The following is a 12,547-nucleotide window of genomic DNA, read 5'->3' on the forward strand; positions in this document are numbered from 1 at the left end:
CATCCTCTTGCCTGTTAGGGGAATTTAAGAAATTCATGTTCAGGGAGCATTTCTGAAATGAAATTTTGACATTCTCTGAGCCAAACTGGAATACAGAGCAAAATCACTGGGGGGGGGGGGATAGACCTAGCCTAGATCAACTAATGTACATTTATTTGGTTAAAAAAAAAAAGTCTAGTAAGTAAAGCTATATTCAAATTAAGACACAAATCCACAGAAGCAATGGAGATAGTTACAGGCACATGACAAATTTGCTTTTCAGTAGGTTTCATTTGCATCCATTATCAGCCGACGCTGAGCAACCTTCATGGTGGATCTAATATACAGTATAACAAGCTGCCTTATCACTCTTCTGAAGCCTTTTCAAATTAGTAAATTGCCTGGGTCCTCGCAGATACTAATTTTTCTCCTATTTAAACATTTTCTCCATAAAATGCTGTCCACAAAGTATCTGTTGCATGAATATGCTAGCAAATAGTTTTCATATTTATATTATTAAAAACTCTACATCCATTAGATAAAGTGAAGCTTGCCTTGAATATTTAATTCCAAATGTACAATATGGAGTGAGAAAGATGAGCAAAACTCGACGATAGGTATGTGATCAGCAGTGCCATATACTGTCTTCGGTTCCTTCTCTCATTATTACTGAAATTATTATAATTAAACATTCTTTAAAAGAAAATCCCTGTACAGAAAAAGTAAATTAACTAGTTTTCTAGTGTACCCATGCACAAAAGCTATTGTTTTAATTGTTGTATTTCTACCAAACAGAAGATATGATCAAGTAGACACTTGAAAGAATAATATGCTTTTAATGTTTGCCTTCAGGCTAAAAAAACTGTATAGAGTTGAAAGTTTGAGGTTATTACTGCCTTCTAAATGCAGTTATATTATTATTAACGCTTTACCTAATTTCCCATGCAGTCACCTATTCTGAAATTTTCTTCCCCCAAACAAAATCAACTATAAAGTGAAGATACAAAGTAGTATAAGTGCTATGGAGGTGGAAAATGGAAGAAAAACAGTTACTAGTAGATCCTAATTACATTGCTCAAGTATAAAATACTAATAGCCATATTTTTTTAATTAGCTCAGCCAACAAGATCAAGCCAGAGACATTACAGATCAGGCAGATGTCCAACTTTGTTAGTGCCGTGGTTCATGGGCAAGTTCCATGGGACTCAGAGGAAGAATTGATGCAATATGTTCTGTTCAGAAGCCTGGAAAATGAGAAGTAAAATTTGATTAATGTCACATATGTTTTTCAAACTGTTTACATTTGACATCAGTGGCCAGTAGGGAAAAACAATGAATTTACAGGAGAGGTTGGGGATGTGTTTGGAATTTTTTTTTTTAACGGAATCATATGACTGTCTCCAGTGCTGGGAGATCTCAATATATTGGATTTTGGGATGGGCCTGTGCTGGGCGCTCATTTTAGGATTCATACAGAAGGTTCTAGTATCCTGACTGTATGGAGCTCAGAAGCACAGGGAGTTCCCACAAGTAGAAAAGGCTGTCCACTTCATAGATTTGCCCTTTAATTCCTGAAGGATGACTAGAATGGTGGTGTGATACAAGCACTGACCTGACCCCACAAAAAACTCATCCCCTGATGAGGACTCAGATCTCTTAAAGTCAGGATGGGCAAGGATCTGATGAGCAGGTGGTTGGGTGCATCACTGCAAGTATCCTGCTGACAGCATTAGGCTGCATTATCACGCAACACTGGGCTTGGCACTGCGGTGGACACTTCAATTGGCACTGGCACAATTTGTTGTTGTTTAGTCATGTTTGACTCTTCATGACCCCATGGACCAGAGCACACCAGGCACTTCTGTCTTCCACTGCCTCCCACAGTTTGGTCATCTTGTCCTCCTTCATTCCCTTCTCCTTGTGCCCTCCATATTTCCCAACATCAGGGTCTTTTCCAGGGAGTCTTCTCTTCTCATGAGGTGGCCAAAGTATTGCAGCCTCAGCTTCACGATCTGTCCTTCCAGTGAGCACTCAGGGCTGATTTCCTTAAGAATGGATAGGTTTGTTCTTCTTGCAATCCATGGGACTCTCAAGAGTCTCCTCCACCACCATAATTCAAAAGCATCAATTCTTCGACAATCAGCCTTCTTTGTGGTCCAGCTCTCACTTCCATACATCACTACTGGGAAAACCATAGCTTTAACGATGCGGACCTTTGTCGGCAAGGTGATGTCTCTGCTTTTTAAGATGTTGTCTAGGTTTGTCATTGCTTTTCTCCCAAGAATCAGGTGTCTTTTAATTTTGTGACTGCTGTCACCATCTACAGTGATCATGGAGCCCAAGAAAGTAAAATCTCTCACTGCCTCCATTTCTCCCCCTTCTATTTGCCAGGAGGTGATGGGCCCAGTGGCCATGATCTTAGTTTTTTTGATGTTGAGCTTCAGACCATATTTTGCGCTCTCCTCTTTCACCCTCATTAAAAGGTTCTTTAATTCCTTCTCACTTTCTGCCATCAAGGTTGTGTCATCTGCATATCTGAGGTTGTTGATATTAATTCCGGCTTGGGATTCATCCAGCCCAGCCTTTCGCACGATGAATTCTGCATATAAGTTAAATAAACAGGGAGACAATATACAGCCTTGCCATACTCCTTTTCCAATTTTGAACCAATCAGTTGTTGCATATCCAGTTCTAACTGTAGCTTCTTGTCCCACATAGAGATTTCTCAGAAGACAGATGAGGTGATCAGGCACTCCCATTTCTTTAAGAACTTGCCATAGTTTGCTGTGGTCAACACAGTCAAGGGCTTTTGCGTAGTCAATGAAGCAGAAGTAGATGTCTTTCTGGAACTCTCTAGCTTTCTCCATAATCCAGCACATGTTTGCAATTTGCTCTCTGGTTCCTCTGCCTCTTCTAAATCCAGCTTGTACTTCTGGGAGTTCTCGGTTCACATACTGCATGAGCCTTCCTTGTAGAATTTTAAGCACTGACACAATGGCAGTGTCTAAATCACTGTAGAGCTGAGCAACTTTATCCTCAAAGTGTTTAGTTATTCAGTTACAGTTAGTCAATGTGTGCTCCAGAGATGTGCCTTCCTGGTCAGGATTAACCAACCTCTGGAGCACACAGAACAAGTCTGCTGGTCTTTCCTCCAGACATAACCCCCCGAGCCAATTTCAGGGGGCATGTGGGTGTGCTGGGGGGTGAGGACAGCAGGGAAAACCCCATTGTGCAAGCAGAATGACTTTTGCAGGCTTCCACTGATAGGACACATAGAGCCAGCGTGGTGGATTGGTTAGAGTGTTGGACTGAGATATGAGAGACCAGGATTCAAATCCCACTCAGTAATGAAGCTCACTGGATGACCGTGGGCCAGTCACTATCTCTCATTCTAACCTACCTTGTATGGTTGTTGTGAGGTTAAAATGGGGACAGGGAAAACCAAACATGCCACCTTGAGATCATTGAAGTAAAGGTGGGCTATAAATGCAATAAATAAATAAATAAGTTGAATCCTGCCTTTTACGTTTTATTTTCTAAAAAAAGATAAGTTGATGGTCGGCCATTGTCTGTTTCAACTTCCTCGAATCCATCCCTATCTGCAACCTTACAATTGCAAAGTGCACACTTCCTTCCACATTTCCTCTCAAGGCTGTGATGAAATATAGTGTCACCCATGCTTCCAGAACCAGCCAATTTCCCCCTCCCCATCCCACAAAGCTTGGACAGTATAACATTTCCCTTGGACTGATAAAGGCAGTGCCCTGGTGTGGACTGTGGAGCTGGAAAAGCTACCTCTGCTTTTTGGGTTTTTTCTGTTGCTTAGGCTTTCAGAACACCCAAAAGCAGTGTGAGCAAATTACTGCTAGATCACCTCTCAGCAAATGTGGGCCCAGAGTTAGTGTGCATATTTATTTTATTTTATTACTGCTTGTCATCTTCTAGCCATCTATGTTGAAAAACCACCATCTAAAAAGAATGGCTCCAAAAGAGAAGGATCAGAAATGGCACAAATATAATACATCTGCCCACACTTTCTTGCAAGGGGCACATCTCCTGTCTATACATGTGGGCATTTGCATTCAAAGTCACTTCCCAGCTTGTAAGGAGGTAACAAGGGAGGAGATACATAATCACCCAAATTATTTAACAGAAGGATAACATGTTGTTCATGTCCAGAAGCAGTTATTGTAATAATAACGCTCCTCCATAATTGCCTCAGTGCTTGAGTCAGAGACAATTATGTTCACTTATCTCCATTTCCCTGATGTTATTTAATTTTTCAACCATTTCCATGACTGCCTAATAATTAGTGTTACTGGGCATTTTTGTCCAGTTTTATTTTATCTTATTCTAAGCATTTTTTGTCTAGCTGCTGAGATGCAGAGTTGATGCTGCTGATGAAATGGCTTTTGTCAGTACATGTAAGCCATCATTGTTACAAAGTCCCTCCCCTCTTCTGTGACAAAAGAACATTGCATTTGAGGCTTCTCACAGGTGCACCAACAACACATCTCTCCCAAATTTCATAGGTGTCAGGGTTACTTCCAGATCCTAGCTCACAGAGGATCACGCTAGCCAGCGATCGTTAAATAAAAGTCTTTATTGAGTTACAGTCTCCATTCTCGAGCTGCTGCGTGCAACCCTACGTCTTATGCTTAGATCGGCGAAGCTCCGTCTGAGTCTCCGCCCCTTGCGCACCAACTTAATATCCTAGCCCTGCTCCACCTTTTCCGCCTGACAGTTCTCCTCTGGGTCCCTCTGCCCCCCTGGGTCTCTTCCTTCCGGGATTCTTCTGACGCTGACCCCCCTGACTCTCCTGTCTCCTTGCGCCGGGCTTTAGGACCTGGCTCCCTTTCCGGGCTGCCTACTGCGCCACCTTCCTGTGCATTTGAACTTGGCGCGCGCGCCCAACCTTCCACTTTCCGTCTAACCGTCACTTCGCTCCCCGATGAAGGTGTGGCCACTCCTGACTCGTGCCCTCCCTCCTGTTGCGAGCTGCCAGCGCTTGCTCCCTGGCGCTCTTCCTCTTTCCTACTCTCTGGCGGTGACGTTGGTCCCGATCTCCAACTGCTCCCCTCTGAGTCCCCTCTGGCTCTTTCTTCCTGGGGTGTCCCCCTAGCCTCCCCCCTTGCCCTGGCCACTGGTGCTCCTTTTTGTGAATCTTCTGATTCACTGGAAAGACTCGGAGATCTCGGGTCGTCGTCATCACTCATCCTTTCTTCTGCCTCCTCCCCCTCGCTCTCTGTTTCCTCCCTTGCCCTCGCCTCTGCTCCTGAACCCCTGACAATAGGCTTTTAATTTTTGATAATACTGGTAAATGTAATTTGCACCTGGCATGCATGAATACAGGTCCGGCCTACACTCAAGAGCCCATCAGGGCTAGTTTAACTGTGTCAAGGAGCAACAGAATTCTCAGAAGCCATATGTCCTTCTCTCTGAAGTAGACCACCTAGGTTTCAGCTGTTTGCTGTAAATAATAATAATAAAAAAAAATCAATCAATCTTTATTACGGTCCAGAGACCCAACAAATCGTTACAAAGCAGTGCATAATTCAGACAGCCTACCTCCAGGTTAAACAAGCATTTTGTTCAGACTTAAAGATAGGGATCATTGGTTCTTGCAACCACCGATAAAAACTTGGCCACTGCTAATGTTCTAGCATTTGTCCAGTCTTCCAATAGGAACCTGATATAGTGAGCCTCTGGTTTTCCCAGGAAAGGTACCAGCAAGGGTAATATCAGTTCAGCCCTGGCTTGCTCATATTTCGCACAGTGCAGCAAAATATGTTTTATAGAATTGATGTCTTGAGCACACGAGCAAAGTCTGTCCTGGTAGGGAACTGCTCTCCACCTTCATAACCCAAGTAATAAAGCTGGGGTGTGTGTGACAGAACAATAGAGGTGGCTTTTCTAGCCATGGTTTTCTGCCATTTGCTGACAAACTCCTCATTGGTCAGGTGTTGATACAAACCCTTCCCTAGATTAAACACTGAAATCCTGAGCCAATGTTTTAGGGCAGCCCACCATGCTTTTGAAATTGGGCATTCACCAGCTTCTAACAGATGTTAGAAGGGGACACAGTTGGGTACCTGCAGCAGAGATCGTAGAAATTTTGCCTGGAACAGAGGTAGCTATTCAGTCACAAACAGTAGGCATATGGCCTATAAAATGCAGGGCTTTTCATCCTTCCTTCATGTTCCTTCACTGACTTGCATTGTGGTGGTGGTGATCTTTGCTTTATCCAGCAGGATGCATACATCACATTCATTTTAATGAGGCCATTGCAGGGTTGCTTCTCAGTGGATTTTGTGGTCATCTGAGTTGTTCCTTTCATACAAATTTGCACGTCCTCTTTAGTGCTGCTTATGACATTTCCCTCTGGTCCACCTAATGCTTCACCAGACTGAACCAGTTCAAAAGGAGGCCACAGTATCACACCAGGATAATTCCCCAAACAATGCTCAAATAGTTATTGTATATTAAGAGGAATACAGAATGGTATTTGTGGAAATATTTATGCAGAAGTTGCTGCACAGAGTTGGGTAGTGGGAAAGAAACTTGGGGAAAATGATTAACTTGTTTGCCCAAGGAGTCAGTTTCTCATTGGAAACTGCATGCTGGGCTGCGCGGCAAAAGCTGCACACAACTGCTTTGTGTGATCACAAAACTGAATTCATGTGTGCCTGCATTCAGCCTATATGCCCAACCTACCACTTTGGCCTGGCGTGCTCTGGTCCATGGGGTCACGAAGAGTCGGACACGACTAAACAACAACAACAACCACTTTGGCTGAATGGTTCAGCCCTCAAAAACACAGAGACTCTAAGGGAGTGAGCGTTGTAGTAGAGATGATGCACATGAAGCTTTGTTTTGTGTGGTAGAGGACATTTGCATTCACTCCAGGCCAGATCCATGTCAGAACATAAGCACTTGGTTTGATCAGACCCAACACCCGTCTGGTTCAGCATTCTGTTTCCAATTCTGTGAGTTCCTAGCCAGAATGAAATAGGGGCATGGAGGCAGCAAAATCCCCATTTAACACAGGTAATTCACAGTACATGTTAAAGTGTCCTTGCTGGTATATCAGCTATATGTGATCCTCCAACACTGCAATATCTGAAGATGTTTCTTCTTCAGTGAAGTGAAGTTTTTATTTATTTATTGCCATTTAATTCTACCTGTCATATTTGTATATGCAGTCCTTTCTCCAAGGCACTCAGGATAATGTACAGTGGTATCTTGAGTTACAAACGCCTCAGGTTACAAATGCTTCAGGTTACAAATTCTGCTAATCTGGAAGAGTTACCTCGAGTTGAGAACTTTGCCCTGGGATGAGAACGGAAATCGTGTGGCGCAGCAGCAGCAAGAGGTCCCATTAGCAAAAGTACGCCTCTAGTTAAGAACAGTTTCAGGTTAAGAACAGACCTCTGGAACGAATTAAGTTTGTAACTAGAGGTGCCACTGTATATGGGATGATGACACCATCTTCTCCAGAGCCGGCCCAGGACAGTTTGCCGCCCTTGCTTCATGGGTGGGTTGGCCCATATCTTCACAACAACCGTGACAGGTAGGTTACACTGAAACATAATGGGGAAAAGAGCCCCAAGTCAACCGTGAGCATCATGATTGAACTGCAGTATGAACTTTGGCCTCCTAGGTGTAAGTGGCAATGGAGGTAGGCAAAATATGAAGAGGGCGAAAGTCTTTCATCCTAGGAATTATGGTAAAATTTGTGAATTTCCCAGTACCCTGTCAAAATCAGAGCATTAGTAGTTCAGATTCCATCACTTTAGCATTGAATGTAGCAATGCATGCCTCAATTATAATTACAGATGCAATGATTTAATTAAAAACAAAGAAAACCTTAAGAGCAAGTTGTTTACAAGTTGGTTCTTTCCTATTGAGCTTCTTACATTATTTGATAGTCATGTGCTGTGTATTGGCATTGTTACTGCAGAAATGAAAAATAATGCTACCGGTTTTTGTGGGGGGTGGGGCTGGGTTCAGCCTTGTAAATTGACAATGATCTGTGTCAACTGATGTTCTGTAATTTTTCAATTAGGCTCTCCTGTGTCCTACCCCGCTTGTGGAATGATGTATGCACAATACTTTACATCGTTGTTTCATTGAAAGCTTTGACATAATTGGGATAATTTCCATTTCCCTCAATTAAATGAGGTATAATTAATTTCCCGACTGTCACCAAAACATATTTGATCTTAAGGAAAAGAACAATTAATCATTTCTAGGGAGAATAGCAGACATTTCCCATTTGGTGAAGCTTCATAATGGCATTTCACACAGCAAACCAAAACTATGAACCTCCAAAGCTCCCCTCTTTCCTTCCTTGTCTATGACTAAGAGAGAGCACAAAACAGATAATGGAGCTGTACAATCAAGGTACCTATTCAGGGCTGCAAAATTCTAAGTAAATATTAAGAATCAGCTTGGAGGGAGAGATGGAAACCCTGTTTTCCAAAATCCTGTCTGCATGGTACACTCAGATACTTTCTCTTCATATGCTCACAACTACATCTGTTACTGCCACTATTTCACATATTCCAGAACTGATCCCTTGTGTTGAAACAGGTTCTGTAGCTTTGCCTTCAGAGGATCTGCCTAAGATTAAGGTAGAAGCTGGGACTGGAGGTGTAAGAGGAGATGGCATATCATGGAGTCACAGAATTGTAGTGTCAGAAGTGACTCCGAGGGTCCTCTAGTCCAACCACCTGCACTTGTAGGTATCTCAACTAAAGCATCCATGACACTTGACCATCCAACCTCTGCTTAAAAACCTCCAAGGAAGCAGAGTCCACCACCTTCCAAGGAGTCCGTTCCACTGTTGAACAGCTCTTACTGTCAGAAGTTATTCCTGATGTTTATTCAGCATCTCCTTTCTCGTAACTTGAAGCCATTGGTTCAGGTCCTACCTTCCAGAGCAGGAGAAAACAAGCTTGCTCCGTCTTCCAAGTGACAGTCCTTGAGTTATTTGAAGATATATCTCCTCATATGGTTTCTTCATTCCTCAGGTGACAGGGTCAAATTTTAATAATAATAATAATAATAATAATAATAATAATAATAATAATAATAATAATAGTAATAGTAATTTATTTGTACCCCACCCATCTCACAGGGTTGCCCCAGTCACTCAGGGTGGCTTCCAGCATATATAAAAACATAACAAAACATTAAACCTTAAAAAGCTTCTATATACAGTGCTGCCTTCATATGTTTTCTAAATGTTATATAAATATTCCTCTCCTTAACATCTGATGGGAGGGCATTCCCCAGGATGGGTGCCACTACTGAGAAGGCCCTCTGCCTGGTTCCCTGTAGCTTAACTTCTTGCAGTGTGGGAACCACCAAAAGGCCCTCAGTGCTGGATCTCTGTGTCTGGGCTGAATGAGTGGGGAAGAGACGCTCCTTCAAGAATACTGGGCCAAAGCCATTTAGGCCTTTAAAGATCAGCACCAACATGTTTTTCTTGCCTAGGGAGTATACTGGAATGTTAGGATTTCATGTTACAGAAGTAGCACTTTGGAGAAGCCCATTCATAATGCTGACTTTACTGACATCAACATGCCACATCACATGCACATTGTTGGGACGAGCATGAGCCCAGCATTGCGCATGTGACATCACACACATGGCACATACATGGCATCACATGCACATAGCACTGTTCTGCTCCCAAAAAATCTGGGGCCCAACTCAGTGCCTCTGTTTGCATGGGTTTTCCACACAGCAAAGTTGATATTGCCAGTCTTCATGCCATGTTTGCAGACACCTTTGTAACACAGAATAGGTCTGCCAATGGGCCTGGTATGTGAAGCCAGCTCCCCATAAAGCACTTCTTTGGGATCCTGCCATCTTTTATTCTGTGGACATGATTAAACCAGTGTAGCTGGAAACGTAGTCTTGGGAGAGCACACCCTTGTTTGGGACTGTCCTGCCACATGATGCCCAAAATCTTCCTGACACAGCACATGTGCAATATGTTGAGGCATCAATCTTGGTAACTGTAAGTTACCCACAACTCATTTCCATAAAGCAGCATGCTCAACATGCAAGCCTGGTAGATCTTCATCTTGGTATTGGTCATTAGCATCAGATTCTCTCATCCCCTTTTGGAGGGGAGAGTCATTGCCACAGCTGCCTTGTGAATATGCTTGTCCAGCTCAGTGTTGACGGAGAGGTTGCTGGTTATGGTGGAACCCAGGTAGACAACATCATCTACCACCTCAAGCACATGGTCATCCATGCTACATGGAGTGCTGGCGATGTCCTGACCCCATATCATGAGTGTACAGCACATATGGTTAACTGCTTCTACAAGTTCCAAGTACAGTTCCAAGTACAAGAAAAGAAAAGAAAAGTGAAGCTCATATATGCCATTTTGCATGTTAAATGTTTACGTAAAAAAGGTAAAGGTAAAGGACCCTTCGATGGTTAAGTCCAGTCAAAGGCAACTATGGGGAGTGGTGCTCATCTCGCTTCAGGCCGAGGGAGCCAAAGTTTGTCCACAGACAGCTTATACATACATATACATACAGGAGTATATAAAGGTTTATATACATGCATCAGTATCCATAGAAATGTCTATAATCTGTTTTCAATTACGTTAAGCTCTCTGCCTTGCTGATAACTTACAATGATGACAGGTTGTTTTAAAATATACTTTATGGGGATAGATAACAGATACAGGTTTCCTGATGCTCAATTACCTTGCTTGTAAGGTAATGCTTGTAAAATGCTTAAGCATGAAATTCTGAATTGCCTTCTTTGGAAGAATTCCTGCTTTCTCTGTCCTTATTCTTATTTCCCTTTTAGGACTCCAAAGTAAACTATCACAATTTGGTATTTTCTCCTGCAGGACTTCACTTACCTGCCCTGAACATATTTTGTTTCAAAATATGAAACTTTGCACAAATGTGATTTTCAGAATGCTACCAGTGAAATATTCCTGAGAGAGAAGAAAATGAGTCGCTCATTCTTCAAAATACTATGTTGATTGAAATGAATTGGTTGTTTCTTGGTGTAATAGTTTTCTACTTCATTGTGAGGGCACGGATAAGCCCTCCCAAAAAGGAAAGAAAGAGGATTCATGCCACTTCGTACAAGGCCAATGTCTTTTTGAAAGTCCAGAGAGCTTCGAAATATGCATTGTGCCCTCCCACTGGATCCTGCATTCCCTGCCTCCTGCCTGTGATGAGGGTCATAGAGGGTCTTAAAATCTCTTCTGGGCTGATTGCCATCTTTAGAACTCACAAAATGTAGGGCATGTAGGGGGTCATAATCATACAGCTATTATAGGTGTCCTTTAACCTGTCCTGGAGCATGAAACAAAACAAAAAGAACTCATCTGACCCCTAAAATCTGTGGCGAGTCCACCAAGACTGTGTATCATAAGATATTTATATGTACAGTAATGTGTGGGAGGCAGAGAATAGTACAGAGGATTTGGGAAAATGAGCTTGTAGCTATTTATTTTCATTATTATTGCTAAAACATTTATTCTTAGGATGTATTCCTATACACTTAGAGAGTAAGTTCCATAGAACTCAGTAGGACTTCCTTCTGAGTAGTAATGCATGTGACTGCACTGCTGAATGATTTCAATTTGATCAATTAAAAACAACCGAGTGAATTGGAACAGTAGGCTATTTTTTATATTAAAAAAACTTTATAAATCTGTACGAAAAATATTGAGGGAAGGCAACATGATACACATTACAATCCAGTCCTATGTAAGTTTACTCAGAATCCCTCTAAGTTAAATGAAACTGACTCCCAAGAAAGTGTGCACAGGTTCCCATTCACACAGGAGCAATTGTCTCTTCTAAGTTGCAAGAAAGGAGATTCTGGCTAAACTAAAAACTTTCTGACGGTAAGAGCTGTTCAGCAGTGGAGGTTGTGGAGTCTCCTTCCTTGGAGGATTTTAAGCAGAGGCTAGATGGCCCTCTGTCACGGATGCTTTAGCTGAGATTCCTGCATTGCAGGGGCTTGGACTAGATTGACCCTCGGGGTCCCTTCCAACTCTATGGTTCTATGATATTAAGATACTCTATGAAAACTATCAGAGGTCAATTAGCAAATCTGAACAACAGTAAAATTAAGAGTGGGAAGAGAAAGGATACAACCCTGTGTATGTTTTAACTTGGAGGAAGTCCCATTGAACATCATAAGAGTTACTTCTGAGTAAACTTGCAAAACACTCAGTGCTGGGCTGTAAGACTGCAGTCCTATGCATACTGTCTTGGAAGTAAATTCTATTAAAATATGTGAGCTTGGCTCTCTAGGTATATATCCATTGGCACGTTCTGTGCCTCACCTTTTGAACCAAGGAGTGTGCAAATGTTAAGTATAATTGTTTAAAATTATGGACTTATTTGAATGTATCTCTGATGTTTTTGTAGCCACTTGAAGAAGATCTGGTTAGCAAAGTTTTGAACCAAAGCTTATTAGTCTGCACAATGTTTTATTCCAAAAGGAGTCCGTTTTTATGCATCCAGTTGCTTCAAGCTTGACAACAGTAAACGTGTCAGCGATCTGCAGACCTGGAA

General features: G+C 42.3%; 1 long non-coding RNA gene across 1 annotated transcript in view; it reads right to left on the reverse strand.

Annotated features, from left to right (window-relative positions):
• Positions 1–203: 203 nt before the first annotated feature.
• LOC309531754 overlaps positions 204–12,547 on the reverse strand; it is a 29,001-nt gene continuing 16,657 nt past the window's right edge. The window contains exons 3-4 of the long non-coding RNA XR_014219427.1: positions 5,312–5,448; positions 204–1,223 (exon numbers count right to left, since the gene is read on the reverse strand). This is a non-coding gene — a long non-coding RNA (uncharacterized lncRNA). The remainder of the gene's footprint in view (positions 1,224–5,311; positions 5,449–12,547) is intronic.

This window comes from Podarcis vaucheri (genome assembly GCF_965113315.1).
Source record: "Podarcis vaucheri genome assembly, chromosome: 4".
Taxonomy (NCBI): Eukaryota; Metazoa; Chordata; class Lepidosauria; order Squamata; family Lacertidae; genus Podarcis; species Podarcis vaucheri.